Genomic DNA, 23131 nt, shown 5'->3' with positions numbered 1-23131 from the left:
TCAAATTCTATGAAGAACGGCTTTTTCCCCGAGCGTTTTCTTCACATTTTATATTGGTCCTTTTCGGTAGATTAAATGCCAATAAAAATACATCCATATAAGGCTAATATCTTAGGCTCAAATTTGTAGGGCCTTCCTCTGATACTGCCCGTTATAGGGGTCCTGGATGGCAGGGAGCTCTGGGGTATCAGTCTAACCTCTGTCACTGAGTAGACTGATAACCCATTTCATGAATCCACAATCCATAAGTACGTGAAATATAAGTATGCCCCCAATGCAATTCTTAAATCAATACATCCACATCAATACATCATTTGTTAATATTCCAAACTTGTTCAGCATTATCTAGTTCAATTATGTCATGATTCCGCTATTTGTATCCGTTTGCATCACTTTCAATGAGGAACTTTTTATTTTGAAGGCGAACCGCAAAACCCACTATTGTGGCTAGTCGTTATTGTAGCTAGCTTCACATAGGTTAAAACCACCTACTCACGAAAACAACCCCAAACCATCCCGACTAACGTTACGTTCAATGGTGTTGCATTTATATCGTCTACCCATCGGAATATAAGGGAACCTAAAACGATTTATTTTGAAATTAAGAATATTTTTTCATGTAATAATGTACGCCCGYTAGCTACGCCACATTCCTCTGATAGCTACAAGTCGCCAATGTGATGTTATATGCGGTAAGTGTCAACTAGCTGACGTTACAAAGTAGCAAGTACAAGAAACCACAATTTATACATTATCGGGCTACACCATCTATCAACCATATATTTTGTATCAGTTGTTATGSTTGCAATTTGTCTCTATCTAGCTAGCTATTTAACTAGATTTTCTGCATTGCCTGACTAGCTAACTAACATGCTATTCGAGCTAGCTAACACCCCTGTTTTAATCTCTTTAATCTGATATTGTCAGTTAGCTTGCTAGCTCGCGATGTCAAACGCACCAACCGTTCGGTCAAATGAAGAATCTGTGGCCCTTTTAGCGAATGAACTCTTTGACTAAACTGAAAGCTGTTGCTGGCTGACATTTCCATTTAATATCTGGTACCTAACAGGCTAAAGAAAGCCAGCTTGTTTTAGCAAACTATAACTTGCTATTTTTAGCTGCTTAGTTTAAGCTACACATGCAATGACTGGAGGAAATAAATGGACACCATAAACTCTGTTACACTCAGTGGGGTAAYGTACATAAGTAAAAATACTTTAAGTACTACTAAAGTCTGTACTTCGCTATTTATATTTTTGACAACTTTTACWTAACTACACTCCTAAAGAAAAGAATGTACTTCTTACTCCATACGTTTTCCCTGACACCCAAAAGTACTTGTTACAATTTGAATGCTTAACAGGACAGGAAAATTAACCAATTCACGCGCATATCAAGAGAACTTCCATGGTCATTCCTACTGTCTCTGATCTGGTGGACTGACTAAACACAAATACTCTGTTTGTATATTATGTCTGAGTGTTGGAGTGTGCCCCTGGCTAACCGTAAATAAAATAAAAAACGAGAAAATGGTGCCATCTGGTTTGTTTAATATAGGGAATGACAATTGACAATTGGGTACTTTTCCCACCACTTGTTACACCATACTTGATCTAGCTACCTGCAATTGTCTGTGTTGTAGTCTGGTKAATTTTACTCAGTTTGTTACCTTGCTGTGAAGGTTGAGTTAGTCTGATTTAATCAGGCTGCAATACACAATTAATTGTTATATAAGATACAGCCTGAAACTAATGCCTGCCCAATCATGTAAATGTWCCTTACAAGCCACAATGTTTTATACAATTACATTTTAACTTACTCTACCTGTTATCTGTGTGGGTTGTTCTTAAATGTCTCAACATTTGAGACAAAATATTCACTGTATTGTTTACCTGACTTTTCAGAGAGCTGGTAGGTTTTATATTGACTATTTGCTTCMACTTCATACCTTTCAGACCATCAGTATGGTTGAAAGTATGGATTATATCCCTCGTGCTCCGCACAGGTCGAGTTGGTTGCTGGATCGAATCCCTGAGCTGACAAGGTAAAAATCTGTTGTTCTGCCCCTGAACAAGGCAGTTAACCCACTGTTCCCCGGTAGGCCATCATTGTAAATAAGAATTTGTTCTTAACTGACATGCCTAGTTAAATAAAGGGTTAGCTGCAGAGGCTGTGGCTTGAGGGTCATCAAGCTCTAGCCTAGCTAAGGCTGCACGCAGGACAGCGCGTAGTGAGGCAGAGCTTCCTTCTGACTCCGTGTGATCAGAGGCTTGGAATGACTCCTCTGACCCATCTTTAGCGTTCACTGTATGGGTAAACAACACTGGTTAGCACCTCCACCATGTTGGGCGTGTCATCACCCTGGTCACTAAAGTGCCGGTTAGATGCCCGAGTGAAGAGCCGGTCATCATCACGGCTATCTGTGTCCTTTGTTGTGTCCCCCATGCTGGAGGGAGTGCTAGAGAGCCCCGACTCAGGGGGCTTGAAGGAATGCAAAAGCATTTTTAGCTTCTCTATCTCAGAAGATAAGTAATCGATCTTACGAGTGAGGCTCTTACTTTTTTTTTACAGGTGAAGGGGGCGGGGGCATCAGTTTCATGGGCTTTCCCTCTTTTTGTGGCCTTGGGTGGGTCCTGGCGAACAATGCCAGACGCTGGTAAATTATCTGTGAAAACCAGGCCATCGACTCTGGCTAGCCGCGCTTCTCTCACCTTCACAGGCAGGATGGCACAGTTAATGCAGGGGTCAGAAAGGGCCTCACGCAGGTGGTCAACACCTAGGGAGGTGGGGCACAGGTCATGACCATCTTCTACTTGTAGTTGAGCCACAAGAGGATCAGCCATGCATGCCCAGCATCATTTTGATCTGGTGTTCTCTCAGCTCAGAATGTGTAGAAGAAAATTCTAAAATATTTATTATGCAATACTGATTAATCAAATGAACTAGTAAAATAGTAACCAGAGACRGTATACAACAGCTACCACAATATACAGTAAGGGTAGAGAGCTACAATAATCTGGTGGGAGTTGTACAGCACCCGCAAAATAATTTTGGGTGAGCCTACTGTAGTTATGACCACAGGGCTGGAGCAGCAGAGATACAGTACCAGTCAAAAGTCTGGACACACCTACTCATTTCAGGGTTTTTCTTTATTTGTACTATTTTCTACATTGTAGAATAATAGTGAATACATCAAAACTATGAAATATCACTTATGGAATCATGTAGTAAATATATTTAAGATATTCTTCAAAGTAGTCACCCTTTACCTTGATGATAGCTTTGCACAATCTTGTCACCTGGAATGTGTTTCAATTATTAGGTGTGCCTATATTTTCTTAATGCGTTGGAGCCAATCAGTGAGAAGGTAGGGGTGGTATACAGATAGCCCTATTTGGTAAAATACCAAGTCCATATTATGGCAAGAACAGCTCAAATAAGCAAAGAGAAATGACAGTCCATCATTACTTTAAGACCTGAAGGTCAGTCAATACGGAAAATTGTGCAGTCGCAAAAACCATCAAGAGCTATGATGAAACTGGCTCTCAGGAGGACTGCCACKGGAAAGGAAGACCCAGAGTTACTTCTGCTGCAGAGGATAAGTTCATTGGTGTTACCAGCCTCAGAAATTGCAGCCCAATTAAATGCTTCAGAGTTCAAGTGACAGACACATATCAACATCAACTGTTCAGATGACAGTTGCGTGAATCAGGCCTTCATGGTCGAATTGCTGCAAAGAAACCACTAAAGGACACCAATAAGAAGAAGAGACTTGTTTGGGCCAAGAAACACGAGCAATGGACATTAGACCGGTGGAAATCTGTCCTTTGGTCTGATGAGTCCAAATGTGAGATTTTTGGTTCCAACCGCCATGTGTTTGTGAGACGCAGAGTAGGTGAACGGATGATCTCTCCATGTGTGGTTCCCACCGTGAAGCATGGAGGAGGTGGTGTGATGGTGTGGGGGTGCTTTGCTGGTGACACTGTCTGTGATTTATTTAGGATTCAAGGCACACTTAACCTGCATGGCTACCACAGCATTCTGCAGCGATACGCCATCCCATCTGGTTTGGGCTTAGTTGGACTATCATTTGTTTTTCAACAGGACAATGACCCAACATGCCTCCAGGCTGTATAAGGGCTATTTGACCAAGAAMGAGAGTGATGGAGTGCTGCATCAGATGACCTGGCCTCCACAATCACCAGACCTCGACTCAATTGAGATAGTTTGGGATGAGTTGGACCGCGGAATGAAGGAAAAGCAGCCAACAAGTGCTCTGCATATGTGGGAACTACTTCAAGACTGTTGGAAAAGCATTCCAGGTGAAGTTGGTTGAGAGAATGCCAAGACTGTGCAAAGCTGTCAAGGTAAGGGGTGGCTACTTTGAAGAATATAAATATATTTTCATTTGTTTAACACTTTTTTAGTTACTACATGATTCCATATGTGTTATTTCATAGTTTAGTTTTGATGTCTTAACTATTATTCTACAAATGTAGAAAATAGTAAAAATGAAGAATAACCCTGGAATGAGTAGGTGTGTCCAAACTTTTGACTGGTACTATACGTTTAAACGTAGGCTTCTTTATGTGAAACARGCATGAATGGCTGTTGTTTGGTCAACCAAGCTGACAACACAGTGGCAGCTCGGTGGAGTTGGTAAGCTAGCTGACGACACACATTGTTAGCTAGGCTGATTTGGTAAACTAGCTAGCTAGTAGCGTGCTAGTAATACCAGGGGAGAGGGATGCCTAGGAATTTCACGTCTTATAGTTGGCTAGGCTAACAACCTTCCTAGARGCAGTTATCTAGGGAAGTGATCTGTTCGAGTTTTAAATAGTCAAAGGACGACTGTCTTGCCCATGCCCCAATGTCCGATGACTCCACACGGATGCTGAGAATGGTCCCAGTAGTCCCCGGACTGCTCTTCAGCCCTGTGGCTAATTGGGCCATTGAACGTAGAAAACAGCTGAGTCAGGCTACACCGCTGTGGAGCCCAGAAACCAGGCATCCGATTGTGGCAGAGGGTTAGGCCTGATGTGCGTGAACCTCACCGTTCTCACTCGGCCCAGCCCTACACAAGCCTGTGGTCCTTCAACCAATCCTAACACAGGTTCTCGCCAGCCCCAGACGGCGATGCAGCCGTGGTTAGCAACCCCACAAACAGGCGTAGGGACAGAAACTGAGTGGCGGGGGTCAGCCGTTGGCATCTCACTCCTCAGACCCATGGGTGGTGATGACCCTCTCACAAGGGTACAGGCTCCAGTTCTGACACCGGCCCCCACCATTCTCAGGGATCAGAATGACTTCAGTCACAGACCCTCTGAAAGCTTGCACCCTCAACAAGGAGATAGCAGGGCATCAGAACAGCAAGATGGCTTTTACTCAACCTATTTCCTGGCTCCGAAGGATGATGGAGGGTTCCGTCCAGTTCTGCATTTAAAATGATTAAATGTTCACCTTCCAGGGCCAGGTATACCAGTTTGTGGTATTACCCTTCAAGTAGCCCTGAGCTTTCTCCACCTACAGGGTAGATTCTTATTTATCTCGACGACTGGCTCATCTGCGCCCCCCTCGTGAGGGTGTGGCCAAGGGCACAGGGCTGACACTGAACCACGTCACCACACCGGGTCTTACCGTGAACAATGAAAAGAGGAACTTCATACCAAGCCAATTGGTCACCTTTGTCATGGCTCTGAACTCCTGCACTATGAGGGCATGTATAACACCTCAACACGTGGCCAGCATTATTCTTCTTCCTCAATAATTACAGTTGAATAAGTTGGTGAAGGTATGAATGTTCCAACAACTGATGGTCATGCTCGCGGTGGCCTCCATGGTGACACCGTAAGGCCTGCTGTCTCACTACAAGTGTGGTTCAACGACCTCTGCTTGGACCCCTACCGGAACATAAACACCAAAATACYGGTGTCAAGGGTGTGCTACTCTACTCTGCGGCCGTGGAGGAAGAGAGCCTGCCTGACTACAGGTGTACTACTTGGATCAATTCCTGGGGAGCAGTGTGGCAACAGGTCTGTATGGGGAGAGTGGTGCCCCTGCTGGTGGAAAGCGCACATCAACGTGCTGGAACTTCAGACAGTTTACCTAGCCCTGAATAACTTTCTGCCGGTTCTCAAACACAAACATGACCTGATAAGATCATACAATACATAGATAGTGTTACACATCAACCATCAAGGTGATATGAGGTCTGTAGGGTCCCTTCATGTGGCCCAACAACTCTTGATATGGGCCCTACCACATCTGGCCTCCCTACGAGCCATTCATTTCCCAGTCAAGGTGAACGAGGTGGGAAATGATTGTTGCAACAGAAACTGCCCCCGGGGAATGGAGACTTCGCCCACAAGTATTGAGGATGATATGTCAGCGGTATGGAACAGCACATGTGAACCTGTTCGCCTCAGAGCAAACTTCCCACTGCTCCCTCTGGTTCTCTCTGGCAGAGTCTAAGAGCCCCCTGGGCATAGATGCCTTAACAACACACATGGCCAGAGGGCCTACTGTATGCTTTCCTTCCAACCGCCCTGATCTTAGCAATGCTGCACAGGTTCTCTCAGGCTCAGCACAGGCTGCCGCTTGTAGCCCCCAGATAGCCGGTGAGATCCTGGTTTCCAACCCTCCTCAGTCTTCTGGAGGGAGAYCCATGGCAGCTCCCTCACAGACAGGACCTGCTCTCACAGTTGGAYTGCAGGATATGGCATCTCTGACCAGACCAACTACAGCTTCCTTCAGAAACTATTGGACTCAGGTCGCTCTGCCTCTACCTTGAAGGTGTATGCCTCAGGCATATTGGCTAACCATTTACGCATCGATGGAAAATTGTCAGTGACCCACTACCTCATCTGCCAATTCAGAGGTTAGTAGTGCTATTCCTCGTGACCTTGTTGGTATGAGGCATCAGTACTTTCAACCATACTGACGAATGTAACTATGGTTCTACAAATACCTGGAAGACCATCAGTACTTTCCTGTCACTCTGAATCTTTTGGCGAGAAGATTCTCTAAGATAATGCGTGGTCTGATGTACTGTTTTATATGAAACGCYGAGGCAAGGCCTCCCACACTGTCACGTCACCGGCGTGACATTGTTGTTATTATTACTTGACCTGATCAGAGCGCCAGGGATATAATCCATACTTTCAACRGTACCGATGGTCTTCCAGGTATTCGTAGAACCGTAGTTACATTCGTAACTTCTGTTTTCTCTCGTCAATAGCTAGTGCAACCAAGCAGGCATGTCATAAAAATGGTACAGTGCCTTCAGAAAGTATTCATACCCTTGCTTTATTCCACATTTTGTTCTTACAGCCTGATTTCAAAATGGATTAAATATATATTTTTTCTCACCAATCTGCACACAATACCCTATAATGACAGTGAAAACATGTTTTTAGAAATTTCAGCTAATTTATTTAACTTAAAAATAATAAAAAAAATAAAAAAGGGGTTGATTGTTCTCCATCCTCCCCTGATTCAGAATCTACAATTTTATTGTCATGGCATGCTTGGTTCAATAGCTATTGGCAAGAGAACGCAAACCTAACTTTACCTGGTGCCAAAGCAACCATATACCGGCTGGGTCTCTAAAAAAACACTTTTATTCAACTTTCTGGTGTGTACATTTACATGATTTTGCAGGCATTCGTTTCAGGCTGTATATAGCAATTAATTGTGTATTACAGCCTGATTAATGAGACTAAGGTTGAGTAGGCATACTAAGGAGCTACTTTTCAGTATGAACTCACTATGCCATGTGAAACTGTAGTGGTTGCAAAGAAACATCAACAAACAGATTTACAGRGATGTAGATACAGTTGAAGTCGGAAGTTTACATACACCTTAGCCAAATGCATTTAAACTCAGTTTTTCACAATTCCAGACATTTTAATCAGAGTAAAAGTTCCCTGTCTTAGGTTAGTTAGGAACACCACTTTATTTTAAGAATGTGAAATGTCAGAATAATAGTAGAGATTTATTTAAGCTTTTATTTTTTTCATCACATTCCCAGTGGGTCAGAAGTTTACATACACTCAATTAGTATTTGGTAGCATTGRCTTTAAATTGTTTAACTTGGGTCAAACGTTTCGGGTAGCCTTCCACAAGCTTCCCACAATAAGTTGGGTGAATCTTGGCCCATTCCTCCTGACAGAGCTGGTGCAACRGAGTTAGGTTTGTAGGCCTCTTTGCTCGCACACGCCTTTTCAGTTCTSCCCACAAATGTTCTATAGGATTGAGGTCAGGGCTTTGTGATGGCCACTCCAATACCTTGAATTTGTTGTCCTTAAGCCATTTTGCCACAACTTTGGAAGTATGCTTGGGGTCATTGTCCATTTGGAAGACCCATTTGCGACCAAGCTTTAACTTCCTGACTGATGTCTTGAGATGTTGCTTCAATATATCCACATACTTTTCCTGCCTCATGATGCAATCTCTTTTGTGAAGTGCACCAGTCCCTCCTGCAGCAAAGCACCAGCACAACATGTGGCTCCCCCCGTGCTTCACGGTAGGGATGGTGTTTTTCGGCATGCAAGCCTCCCCCTTTTTCCTCCAAACATAATGATGGTCATTATGGCCAAATGGTTATATATATATATATTTTCTCCCAAGGATGAACCAGACTTGTGGAGGTCTACAATTTTTTATCTGATGTCTTGGCTGATTTCTTTTGATTTCCCCATGATGTCAAGCAAAGAGGCACCGAGTTTGAAGGTAGTAGGCCTTGAAATACATCCACAGGTACACCTCCAATTGACTCAAATGATGTCAATTAGCCTATCAGAAGCTTCTAAAGCCATGACATAATTTTCTGGAATATTCCAAGCTGTTTAAAGGCACAGTAAACTTCTGACCCACTGGAATTGTGATACAGTGAGTTATAAGWGAAATAATCTGTCTGTAAACAATTGTTGGAAAAATGACTTGTGTCAGGCACAAATTAGATGTCCTAACCGACGTGCCAAACTATAGTTTGTTAACAAGAAATTTGTGGAGTGGTTGAAAAACGAGTTATAATGACTCCAACCTAAGTATGTAAACTTCCGACTTCAACTGTATATCTCACAATTCTTTGACTTGCAAGTTGTCACAGTGTTTTTTGTTTGCTCAATCTATGGTCCAGTGTAATCCTGATTTGGCTGATTCTTTTCATGGTTTGATTGTAGAGAGGACATGAGGCAAGTTCAGGCAGAGAGTGTGTGACCTGATTTACTATTAGTTACCATGAAGCTTCTCTAAATGGTCCTCCACCTTGGGGAGAGAAGTAAACATCAACACAGATATTTTTACACATGCTTTTGAAGAGCATATAGCAGGCCATGAATGCTGCCAGGCAACCTCTGAAGTATGAAAATAAAATAAACAAAAGAAAGCAGCCCTGAGGACTTCCAAACTGTGTGCAAATGTCCAGAGAAAGGGAGAGGCTAGAATGAAAATGTGAGGTTTGGTTTCAAAAAGGGGGAAGGGTCATGGTGCTGTTCTTGTGAAAGCACTTATTATTACCAAAGATACTTCCTACTCTGAGGGATGATAAAATGACGAATGTGTAAGGGGTCAGGGCATTATGTCAATGAACACAACAATCTTTTTATTTTATTGTTGTCAGTATGGCCAGTTCACTTTGCAAAGGAATTATCATTGCCAAGCATGTCTATGGACAAGCAGATGAGTTCAAAGCAGACAAGACAAGTCTGTGTTTGTGTGCTTGCAGAAACAACAACATTGCTGTATTTTGGATTCAAACTGAAGGCTTCTTGATTTTAGCAAACCAACATTTTCACACGCAGCTCTTTGACATAGTTTTTATATCAACTTATTTTGGGAGTTATGGCTTTGCTTACTGAAAGCCTATACATTATTTCATATCTAGGCTATGAGGTAAATGGGACCCTTCCTACCMCAGTCTGTATGCATACTCTGAACCACATGATGGCAATGACTCTTCACTCTGTTCGTCTCTATGCATAATTAGAAACGCATGAAGTTCTACCAACACTCACATGATATGCCCAAGTTTGCCTGGCTAGCAACTGGTCTTGGAGGTCTAGTGCACTTGGATCTATGTTGAAAGAGGATATACAGTGGGGCAAAAAAACGTATTTAGTCAGCCACCAATTGTGCAAGTTCTCCCACTTAAAAAGATGAGAGAGGCCTGTAATTTTCATCATAGGTACACTTCAACTATGACAGACAAAATGAGAAAAAGAAATCCAGAAAATCACATTGTAGGATTTTTTATGAATTTATTTGCAAATTATGGTGGAAAATAATTATTTGGTCAATAACAAAAGTTTATCTCAATACTTTGTTATATWKCCTTTGTTGGCAATGACAGAGGTCAAACGTTTTCTGTAAGTCTTCACAAGGTTTTCACACACTGTTGCTGGTATTTTGGCCCATTCCTCCATGCAGATCTCCTCTAGAGCAGTGATGTTTTGGTGTTGTTGCTGGGCAACACGGACTTTCAACTCCCTCCAAAGATTTTCTATGGGGTTGAGATCTGGAGACTGGCTAGGCCACTCCAGGACCTTGAAATGCTTCTTACGAAGCCACTCCTTCGTTGCCCGGGCGGTGTGTTTGGGATCATTGTCATGCTGAAAGACCCAGCCACGTTTCATCTTCAATGCCCTTGCTGATGGAAGGAGGTTTTCACTCAAAATCTCACGATACATGGCCCCATTCATTCTTACCTTTACACGGATCAGTCGTCCTGGTCCCTTTGCAGAAAAACAGCCCCAAAGCATGATGTTTCCACCCCCATGCTTCACAGTAGGTATGGTGTTCTTTGGATGCAACTCAGCATTCTTTGTCCTCCAAACACGACGAGTTGAGTTTTTACCAAAAAGTTATATTTTGGTTTCATCTGACCATATGACATTCTCCCAATCTTCTTCTGGATCATCCAAATGCTCTCTAGCAAACCTCAGACGGGCCTGGACATGTACTGGCTTAAGCAGGGGGACACGTCTGGCACTGCAGGATTTGAGTCCCTGGCGGCGTAGTGTGTTACTGATGGTAGGCTTTGTTACTTTGGTCCCAGCTCTCTGCAGGTCATTCACTAGGTCCCCCCGTGTGGTTCTGGGATTTTTGCTCACCGTTCTTGTGATCATTTTGACCCCACGGGGTGAGATCTTGCGTGGAGCCCCAGATCGAGGGAGATTATCAGTGGTCTTGTATGTCTTCCATTTCCTAATAATTGCTCCCACAGTTGATTTCTTCAAACCAAGCTGCTTACCTATTGCAGATTCAGTCTTCCCAGCCTGGTGCAGGTCTACAATTTTGTTTCTGGTGTCCTTTGACATCTCTTTGGTCTTGGCCATAGTGGAGTTTGGAGTGTGACTGTTTGAGGTTGTGGACAGTTGTCTTTTATACTGATAACAAGTTCAAACAGGTGCCATTAATACAGGTAACGAGTGGAGGACAGAGGAGCCTCTTAAAGAAGAAGTTACAGGTCTGTGAGAGCCAGAAATCTTGCTTGTTTGTAGGTGACCAAATACTTATTTTCCACCATAATTTGCAAATAAATTCATTAAAAATCCTACAATGTGATTTTCTGGATTTTTTTTCTCATTTTGTCTGTCATAGTTGAAGTGTACCTATGATGAAAATTACAGGCCTCTCTCATCTTTTTAAGTGGGAGAACTTGCACAATTGGTGGCTGACAATACTTTTTTGCCCCACTGTATCCCATCTAATGTTTACATCTGATGATCTGAGTCGTACGTACATTTAGGGCATTTCCATGTAAAAGGACCCATGAGCACCAACGTGAAGTTCATTGGAATATGTCAAATTGGGTGTCAAATGAAACTAATGCAGGGCAATACAATACACGACTTTAAAATATCTAACGTCACTGAACCTCTCACATTAAACGACCGTCTTTCCTGTAGTTTTTTGTCTTGCCAACGTAGTGGTGCACACACTAAGCAATGTATCACAGATGGGGGGATTCACACACTACAAGATTCTTCAATTGGTTGTCAGGATTCTCGATACCACATGAAAACGATGTGATTTAGATTGTTAACATAGCTAGAATGAGCTGTGGCTCAAAGCAGCCTCATAAACATTATCAGTCAGACATTCACGCTTGCCATACAGAGTTTAAATATCTAGCCAATAAATGTTGAATTGAAAAAACATTGCTTGTGAACTTCAGAGCTGTAATAATTTGACACTTTGTACTTGCTTTTTAAACTTCTTAGGGATAGGGGGCAGTATTTTCACGTKCGGATAAAAAGCGTGCCCAAAGTTACCCAGGCCCAGAAGCTAGGATATGCATATAATTGGTAGATTTGGATAGAAAACAATCTAAAGTTTCTAAAACTGTTCAAATAATGTCTGTGAGTTTAACAGAACTGATTTGGCAGGTGAAACCCCGAGGACAAACCATCCAGGGGGGGYAAAAATTGAGGTCATAGTATTTCCCAATTAGTTTCTATGGGAAGCCCTGTTTAATAGGAAKCTGGAAGCAGTTCCTATGGCTTCCACTAGATGTCAACAGTCTTTAGAAATTGTTCAATGTTTTTATTTTGAGAAATGAAGAAGTATGGCTGTTCTTTGTAAGTGTCACTCCAGGTGGACTCCCCTTCTGTTTTGGGGTGCGTGAACTGGAACGCCCTACACGTTTTTTTAAAATCCAGTATTGGAAACAGTTTATCCCGTCTTAAATTTTATCGATTATTTACGTTTTAGGATACTTGAGGTTGGATAAGGAAAGTTGTTTGAAATGTTTGGACCAAGTTTACAGGTAACTTATTAGATACTTTGTGGCCATGTTGGGTGAGTTGGAACCGGTGTATTTCTGAATCAAACATGCCAAATAAATGGACATTTTGGGGATATAAAGAAGGACAAACAAAACAAAACYACCATTCATTGTGTCACTGAGATATTTGGGATTGCAAAAAGAAGAAGAACTTCAAAGGTAAGGCATTTATTATATCGTTATTTCTGACTTGTGTCACCACCTGCCTGGTTGAAAATTATTTTCATGTGTTTGTATGCGGGGCGCTGTTCTCAGATAATCGCATGGTCTGCTTTCGCCGTAAAGCCTTTTTGAAATCTGACATTTCAGCTGGATTAACAAGAAGTTAAGCTTTATTTTGATGTATTACACTTATATTTTGGTGAATCTTGAAAATTTATATTTCTGTAGTTTGAATTTGGCGCTCTGCAACTTCACTGGATGTTGTCAAATCGATCCCGCTAAAGGGATTGGCGCGCGAAGGGATCACTAACAGGTTAACAAAAGCCAAACGCATACTAGTAGTAGTCATCGCTCCTTCTCGAGAGTCTACACATTCTGGGTGGTGCGATACAACATAATCTTGGCTTATTCTCTAGCGAGCTCTCATTGGCTATTGCTGATCACTGTTCTCAACTTTTCGTTGCACATCTCGAGCTCAAGAACTACAAGAGCATTGCAGATTTTGTGCCGATACATGTTTGAAAATATTGGCACGTCTTGGACAGCTCAAAGACTAGATCTGTAGTCAGATTGCGTCGCTGAGACGCTCACGTTAAACATGTCAGGGTCAAAATTATTGTCACCCCTGTTTTCAATACTCTAGCACCCACCCCTTGCGAGGATAACGACTCTAAAATGTCCTGGTAGCCTAGTTCATGATGCTTAAGGTCAACAAAAAACTGAGGAAGATTTCACCAAAACTGTTACCAAACATTACAGCTGCACAGTTATTCTAGTGCTATTGTAAAATGTTCACTGGGAATTATTAAACGGCTTGTCCTTGTTGAATGGTTTGTTCAACTTTAAAATCAATGGTTTTTGTTTTGTAACATCAGCATAACTCCGTTACCATGGAATTGCCCTTTACTTTTTGAGACTTGACCTCTTTTTGATTCTTGGATGACTTCATTTGTTAATTTGGTTGAATGCTTTCTTTGTTTTGAAGAACTCCACAACAACAAAGACTTGCACTCAGAAAACGATTCTCACAATTTTATTTTATATTTTTATTTCACCATTATTTAACCTCGACGCTAGGGGTCAGATTTTTTTTWAAATAACGTTCCCAAGGTAAACGGACTATTTCTCAGGTCCAGATCGTAGAATATGCATATAATTTACAGATTAGGATAGAAAACACTCCAAAGTTTCCAAAATGGTAAAATTTTTGTCTGTGAGTATAACAAAACTGATTCTGCAGGCGAAAACCTGAGGAAATCTAACCCGGAAGTGATTATTATATATATTTTTTAATCTGTGTTTCCTTGCCCGTCCTTCTTCCATTTAAAGGGGTATCAACCAGATTCCTTTTCCAATGGCTTCCTCAGGCTGTGACCAGGCTTTAGACATAGTTTCAGGCTTTTATTTTGAAAAATGAGCGAGATTTTTCAAAAGTAGTCGTGTCCTTTGATTAGTTCCTGCGCGCGAGAGGGGTAGCTCTCCATTTCCTTTCTCTCTTTTATTGAATAGGTTACGGTCCGGTTGAAATATTATCGATTATGTTTGTTAAAAACAACCTGAGGATTGATTATAAAAAAACATTTGACATGTTTCTACGAACATTACGGATACTTTTTGGAATTTTTGTTGCAAGGAACGAGGCTTTGGTTTTCTGAACATAACGCGCAACCCAAATGGCGTTTTTTTGTTATAAAAGTAATATTTATCGAACAAAAATAACATTTATTGTGTAACTGGGAGTCTCGTGAGTGCAAACATCCGAAGATTATCAAAGGTAAGCGATTAATTTTATTGCTTTTCTGACTTTCGTGACCATGCTAATTTGGGGCTAGCTGTTCTAGCATTGATTGATACACTCACAAAAGCTTGGATTTCTTTCGCTGTAAAGCATATTTTCAAAATCTGACACGATAGGTGGATTAACAACAAGCTAAGCTGTGTTTTGGTATATTTCACTTGTGATTGCATMATTATAAATATTTTTTGTAATATTTTGCYCCCTGCAATTCAGCGGTTGTTTAGGAAAATGATCCCGCTAAAGGGATCCGTAGCGCAGAGAAGTTAACCAGGTAGGCCAGTTGAGAACAAGTTCTCATTTATAACTGCGACCTGGCCAAGATAAAGCAAAGCAGTGCGACAACAACAGAGTTACACATAAACAAATGTACAGTCAATAAAATAAAACATCTATGTACAGTGTGTGCAAATGTAGGGAGGTAGGCAATAAATAGCACCTAGTGGTGAAAATAATGASAATTTAGCATTAATACTGGAGTGATAGATGTGCAGATGATGATGAGCAAGTAGAGGTACTGTGGTGCAAAAGAGCAAGAGGGTAAGTAATGATATGGGGATGAGGTAGTCGGGTGTGCTATTTACAGATTGGCTGTGTAGAGTGTAGAGGTCGACCGATTATGATTTTTCAACGCCGATACCGATTATTGGAGGACAAAAAAAGCAGATACCGATTTTAATTGGCCGATTTTAATAAAAATAAAAATAAAAAGTATTTATATATATATATATATATATATATATCACACATACAATACTGAATGAACAATGAACACTTTTATTTTAACTTAATATAATACATAAATAAAATCAATTTAGTCTCAAATAACATGAGAACATATGTTAAAACAAACCACCAGCTTTCATGGGTCTTCAATATTCCCAGTTAAGAAGTTTTAGGTTGTAGTGCAGAAAGCAGAGCTTGTCTGTCTGCTCCTCCGCAAAACACAGACCTTATTTGAAGTAGATCAAGACATTCTCGGGCAGCAATCGGTTGAAGAGCATGCACTTAGTTTTACTAGCATTTAAAAGCAGTTGGAGGCCACGGAAGGAGTGTTGTATGGCGTTGAAGCTCGTTTGGAGGTTTGTTAACACAGTGTCCAAAAAAGGGCCAGATGTATACAGAATGGTGTCGTCTGCGTAGAGGTGGATCAGAGAATCACCAGCAGCAAGAGCGACATCATTGATATATACAGAGAAAAGAGTCGGCCCGAGAATTGAACCCTGTGGCACCCCCATAGAATGCCAGAGGTCCGGACAACAGGCCCTCTGATTTGATACACTGAACTCTGTCTGAGAAGTAGTTGGTGAACCAGGCGAGGCAGTCATTTGAGAAGCCAAGGCTATTGAGTCTGACGATAAGAATGCAGTGATTGACAGAGTCGAAAGCCTTGGCCAGGTCGATGAAGACTGCTGCACAGTACTGTCTTTTATCGATGGTGGTTATGATATCGTTTAGGACCTTGTGCCTAGCTGAGGTGCACGCATCGGAAACCAGATTGCATGGTGGAGAAGGTACGGTGGGATTCGAAATGGTCGGTGATCTGTTAATTAACTTGGCTTTCAAAGATTTTAGAAAGGCAGGGCAGGATGGATATAGGTCTATAACAGTTTGGGTCTACAGTTGTGGCCAAAAGTTTTGAGAAMGACACAAATATTAATTTTCACAAAGTCTGCTGCCTCAGTTTGTATGATGGCAATTTGCATATACTCCAGACTGTTATGAAGAGTGATCAGATGAATTGCAATTAATTGCAAAGTCCCTCTTTGCCTTGAAAATGAACTGAATCCCTCAAAAACATTTCCACTGCATTTCAGCCCTGCCACAAAAGGACCAGCTGACATCATGTCAGTGATTCTCTCGTTAACACAGGTGTGAGTGTTGACGAGGAGGCTGGAGATCACTCTGTTATGCTGATTGAGTTCGAATAACAGACTGGAAGCTTCGAAAGCTTCCTCTGTCATCCATGGTTACCTGCAAGGAAACACGTGCCATCATCATTGCTTTGCACAAAAAGGGCTTCACTGGCAAGGATATTGCTGTCAGTAAGATTGCACCTAAATCAACCATTTATCAGATCATCAAGAACTTCAAGAAGAGCGGTTCAATTGTTGTGAAGAAGGCTTCAGGGCACCKAAGAAAGTCCAGCAAGCGCCAGGACCGTCTCCTAAAGTTGATTCAGCTGCGGGATCGGGGCACCACCAGTACAGAGCTTGCTCAGGAATGGAAGCAGGCAGGTGTGAGTGCATCTGCACACACAGCAAGGCGAAGATTTTTGGAGGATGGCCTGGTGTCWAGAAGGGCAGCAAAGAAGCCACTTCTCTCCAGGAAAAACTTCAGGGCCAGACTGATATTCTGCAAAAGCTACAGGGATTGGACTGCTGAGAACTGGGGTAAAGAAGTTTTCTCGGATGAATCCCCTTTCCGATTGTTTGGGGCTTCCGGAAAAAAGCTTGTCCGGAGAAGACAAGGTGAGCGCTACCATCAGTCCTGTGTCATGCCAACAGTAAAGCATCCTGAGACCATTCATGTGTGGGATTGCTGACGAACAATGCCTTTTCCAGCATGATGGAGCACCTTGCCATAAGGCAAAAGTGATAACTAAGTGGCTCGGAGAACAAAACATCGATGTTTTGGGTCCATGGCCAGGAAACTCCCCAGACCTTAATCCCATTGAGAATTCATGGTCAATCCTCGAGTCGGGTGGACAAACAAAAACCCACATTCTGACAAACTCCAAGCATTGATTACGGAAGAATGGGCTGCCATCAGTCAGGATGTGTCCCAGAAATTAATTGACAGCATGCCAGGGCGAAAAAAAGAAGGGTCAACGCTGCAAATATTGACTCTTTGCATCAACTTCATGTAATTGTCACTAAAAGCCTTTGACACTTATGAAATGCTTGTAATGATACTTCAGTATTCCATAGTAACAGCAAACTTTGTGGAAAATAATATTTGTGTCARTCTKAAGACGTTGCCCCACGTCTTTAGAGTGTCTCCCCCTTTTGAAGAGGGGGATGACCGTGGCAGCTTTCCAATCTTTGGGGATCTCAGACGATACGAAAGAGAGGTACAGCAATTCTCTCCTATTCCATCTAGACCTATAGCCTAATTTCATAGACACGCCAAKTGTTTATCACCTGGAGAATGCTCAATGCAGTCCAAATTCCCCCCCCCCCTCTTCATTATGAGGCTTCACCAAGAATGATCTATTAAAATGATAAGATAGTCGAGTGACCACACTAGCAATAGAAATACAAGTCCTCAAAGATGGAAGGCAGGCGGGAGGATCAGGTGGAACCATTCTAGCCAATGAGCTGGCAGATACGTGTGTGAACAACAGGCACKACTCTGAAATTAAGTCATTTTTCTTTGTTGCTGAAATGCCACGTGTCTAACTTAGATCAGTGCATTCATAACAACCTAACCATTTTGTGTGTATGAGTTAGTTATGTTCTTATTTTGCTGAGTAAATAACACTAGAGAAGCTTAACCAAGTTTATRTCTTCCCAAAGGGTCGTTACAGCTGCAATTCAGACAAAGAAATGGCTTCCCCCGTGGTGGTATTCATACCCCACTTTGAGTGGAGTCTCCTCCTTCTCTCTCAACATTGCATCATTCTTGCTAAGTGGGGAACTAAGTGATATTAGRCTTCAACGGTTTCTCCCCTTATCAGTACTGTCACATGCAATTGTTTTCCCTGCACTCCGCCACTCCAAAGCTTCTTCATGGCACCCCTCATGTCTCTAATGTTATTAATGTTCCTATACTTCTGAGTATAGCAATGTTCCAAGTTTACCCCAGAATCCAACAATATATACACAGTACCAGTCAAAAGTGTGGACACCTATTCATTCCAGGGTTTTTCTTTATTTTTACTATTTTCTACATTTGTAGAATAATAGTGAAGATATCAAAACTATGAAATAACACATGGAATCATGTAGTAACCAAAGAAGTTATAAACAAATCAAAATATATTTGAGAGTCTTCAAAGTATCCACCCTTTGCCTTGACAGCTTTGCACACTCTTGGCATGTACAAATTACCTCGTCTAACATGTACCCCCACGCATTGCCTCGGTACCGATACCCCCTGTATATAGACTCATTATTGGTATTTTATTGTACCTTAAAAAATTTTTTTTTTTACTTTGGTTTATTTTGTAAAACTCTATTTTCTTAACTGCATTGTTGGTTAAGGGCTTGTAAGTAAGCATTTCACAGTAAGGTCAACACCTGTTGTATTCGGCGCATGTGACAAATAACATTTGCTTTGATACTCTGCTCTCCTCCTCCCTACTTTTTGAAGAGGGGGGAACCCCTTGTGACTTTTTGAAACCAGACTTGTTTCACCTTTGTTCGCATTCCATTCTTTTCTAGGTCCATTGGCAAACCGTGACTATTGCACCTAGGCCTTTAGTGGGGGGGGGAATCTTCCAAAATTTCAACCTGAAAAATAACAAACATCACGTAAAGGTAGACTCAGCGTGAAGCGAACCCATGCACGTGTGCAGATACTGTGTGAGAGCGAAGTCTTGCATCTCGCTCATTTCAATATCTATGGTGCTACTTGTGGCAACGTCATTTTGCTGAGTCTATCTTTAATGCACAAGACATATCTAGCTTTAATGTAGGAGTAGCAATGCTTTTTGATGAAATCATGAATTAATCAAACAGGCCTCGCATCGGGCTGTCACTCACAAGCCCAGCATGGAATCATGCCATAAGCAACAACTGCTTAAACAACCTGTGGTAGCCTGTCACTGTCACCAATAGCAATGACAACAACAGTGACACATCAAAGGTGACAGGCTCGTGGTGCTGAAAGGACACCGACCGTGATCTGCGCACTCTGTGTAGGATAACTATTTTTGTAAAACACATAGAGAGCAGTCAAACACAGCATACTGATAAAAGCCACCCATTTAAAAATAAGCCAGTAGGACCCCAATAACAAAAACATAAAAAATGTAAGCATTTCCAAATCGAAATGTACAACTATTACTTCCCATTGCAAACATATTTTTAAAACGTTCCGTACACAAATGTTTCACACGCGTTATTTTCAAAGAGGTAGCTAACAGCTGCAAAAACAGTGGGCTGCAAATCACCAAATCATGATAATTTGATACTTGTTGAAAGTTAATCTTGAAGGGTGTTAACAAATTAGCAAAAGCATCCTCTTTGATAACACTTGTGGCTGCAGCTGCTATACACTACAACAAAAGGTAGCTAGAGACCAGGATTATTCAGTATTTTCTTGCCCAGGGACGGTGTAAATGAGATATCTATTTAATCCATTTTAAATTCAGGCTMTAACTCCACAAAATGTGGAAAGAGTCAGGGAGTGTGAATACTTTCTGAAGATACTGTTTTTAGTAAACATTAACATGCACCATTAAATGAATGTATTCAACGAAACAGGCCCCTATGTTGGAAAACAGGAAACAACTACTGCATGTGTAAATTGSTTTGGAATAATGTTGCTCTTGACTCGGTTTCAATTGAAAAGTGTAATTTTCCTACCCTAGGTGTTTCCACATACTCACTTCCTCCATATTAATACTGTTCTTCAATCTCTTATCATCTGTCTAGGTCAACATAGTCTTTTTGTCTTTAGGTTTTGTGCGTATGCTGTACTATACTGTAAAACAGGTTTTTATCCTGTCGTGTGTGTGTGTGGGTGTGTGTGGACCTGACATGGTCATAATTTAATCATGAATTCACAGGTGGGTTCCTCATTAACGGGTGGCACCTGCGAGCATTTGTTATTGTGCTGTTAAGCTCTGCTCTTCAGAGTATTCAAGGCAAACAGACTCATTAGAGGTGTATTCACTAGMAACAAAATGGAAGCAAATGGAATGAAACTGGGAGGGACCTAGCTGAATTTGTCCAATAGAAACCGTAGTTTCCGCTGCAAACTGTTTTCCTTCTGTGCAAAATGTGTTGCTACAGTACGCAACTAATGAGTACACTCCATGTCTCATCCTGACCAGGTGACAGTATTCATGTACAAATGTGTTGTGGTAATTATTTGCCTGATAGGCTTTATTACAGGCTTATCACTGCTGATGCATAGCTTTGTTCTGTGTTGATCACTGGTACTTGGTTGAGGACCTAATCGGTTTACATAGATGGGTTAGCTGACAACCTCACAATGTTCATGCTTCAGTGGTGCAGAAGCCTGTGAGATGTTGTGATTCTGGATAGCCAGTTAGCTACKAACAATGACAAGAAACTGCCATGTGGGGAATCGTAAGTGACTCTTTCAACTAGTTTCATTTTGTTCTTTATACCATCTCTTGTTTTGAGGTGTTTTATGTCAATGAAATGCTTATGCTAATATGGCAAAAATTATCTAGCTAGCTAACCAACAACTGTAACAATGTATTTCAGACAACAAGTGCTCATTGTGCAAATGTATTTGTTTTCAATAAATATTGGAGACGAAATATACTGAACAAAAATATAAACGCAACATGCAATAATTTCAAAGATTTTACTGAGTTACAGTTCATATAAGGAAATCAGTCAATTTAAATAAATTCAGTAGGCCGTAATCTATGGATTTCACATGACTGGGAATACAGATACGCATCTGTTGGTCTGAGYTACCTTRTTTTTTTTTAAGTAGGGGCATGGATCAGAAAACCATTCAGTATCTAGTGTGACCACCATTTGCCTCATGCAGCGCGACACATCTCCTTCACATAGAGTTGATCAGGCTGTTGATTGTGGCCTGTGAAATGTTGTCTCACTCCTCTTCATTGTCTGTGTGAAGTTGCGMAATATTGGCAGGAACTGGAACGCGCTGTTGTACATGTCGATCCAGAGCATCCCAGACATCATCAATGGGTGGCATGTCTGGTGAGTATGCAGGCCATGGAAGAACTGGGACATTTTCAGCTTCCAGGAATTGTTTACCGATCCTTGCGACATGGGGCTGTGCATTATCATGCTGAAACATGAGGTGATAGCGGCAGATGAATGGCACGACAATGGGCCTCAGGATCTCGTCACGGTATTTTTCTGCATTCAAATAGCTATCAATGAAATGCAATTGTGTTCATTGTTCGTAGCCTATGCCTGCCCATACCATAACTCCACCTCCACCATGGGGCACTCTGTTCCCAACGTTGACATTAGCAAACCACGACGACCTACCATCTGCCCGGTACAGTTGAAACTGGGATTCATTCGTGAAGAGCACACTTCTCCAGCGTGCCATGCAAGTGGCCATCGAAGGTGAGCATTTGTCTACTGAAGTCGTTTACGATGCCGATCTGCTGTCAGGTCAAGACCCTGGTGAGGACGARGAGCATGCAGATGAGCTTCCCAGAGACTGTTTCTGACAGTTTGTGCAGATATTCTTTGGTTGTGCAAACCCACAGTTTCATCAAGACGATCCCGCAGGCGAAGAAGCCAGATGTGGAGATCCTGGGCTGGCGTGGTTACACGTTGTGAGGCTAGTTGGACATACTGCCAAATTCTCTAAAATGACGTTGGTAGAGAAATTAACATTCCATTCTCTGGCAACAGCTCTGGTGGACATTCCTGCAGTCAGCATGCCAATTGCACGCTTCCTCAACTTGAGACATCTGTGGCATTTTAGCGTGACCTTTTATTGTCCACAGCACAAGGTGCACCTGTGTCATGATCATGCTGTTTTATCAGRTTGTTGATATGCCAAACCTGTCAGGTGGATGGATTGTCTTGGAAAAGGAGAAATGCTCATTAACAGGGATGTAAAGAAATTCAAGAGATCTACGCTTTTTGTGCATATGGAACATTTCTGGAATCTTTTATTTCAGCTCGTGAAACATGGGACCAAAACCTTCCATGTWGCCTTTTTTATATTTTTATTCAGTGTAATTTACATGTTGTCAACAATCTAGYCCAACCCTGTGTGCTTTTCCCCATAATTCCACACGTGTTAGGTTGGTTGTTAAGAAACAAAACCATCTATACCATCTACTATTTGGGATTTTAGTCCTTGGCTTTCACCAAGGGATAGCAGCTGAATTTTCCATATAGCYTCAAGCCATACATTTATCTCCATGTGCCAATGAGTTGGCTATGATTGATTTAGTGATTGGGGGGAAAATCGATAGTTACATATCGGAATATTATTTTTTACATTGTATTGTTTTCACAATCGCAATATTATTTTTGCTCTAGTTGGCTGTACCTGCACCAAGACTCCAGTATTTTTCCTTCATAGCTCGTTCTACATATTTTTATAGGGAGCCCTATTTGTTTTCAGCACTTATAACCATGTCTGAACAAAAATTGTTTTCTCATGCCTCTCTTGTCCCTTTGCAGCAGACATGTTTGAGCAATTTGTTTGGAACATCGAATTGCAATAAAATCACAGTATCGAAT

The 23131-nt window shown here is 41.7% G+C and overlaps 1 protein-coding gene across 1 annotated transcript in view; it reads left to right on the top strand.

Moving 5' to 3' along the window:
* Positions 1-466: 466 nt before the first annotated feature.
* The window catches only part of LOC111951930 (phosphatidylcholine:ceramide cholinephosphotransferase 1), a 46844-nt gene continuing 24179 nt past the window's right edge, over positions 467-23131 (top strand). The window contains exon 1 of the mRNA XM_023970293.2: positions 467-692. The gene's annotated coding sequence lies outside the window, so the exon portion shown is untranslated. The remainder of the gene's footprint in view (positions 693-23131) is intronic.

The sequence above is a fragment of the Salvelinus sp. IW2-2015 genome, linkage group LG25, assembly GCF_002910315.2.
Source record: "Salvelinus sp. IW2-2015 linkage group LG25, ASM291031v2, whole genome shotgun sequence".
Taxonomy (NCBI): Eukaryota; Metazoa; Chordata; class Actinopteri; order Salmoniformes; family Salmonidae; genus Salvelinus; species Salvelinus sp. IW2-2015.
Note: the sequence above shows the minus strand (reverse complement) of the source record. Positions and strands in the feature narration are given on the sequence as shown.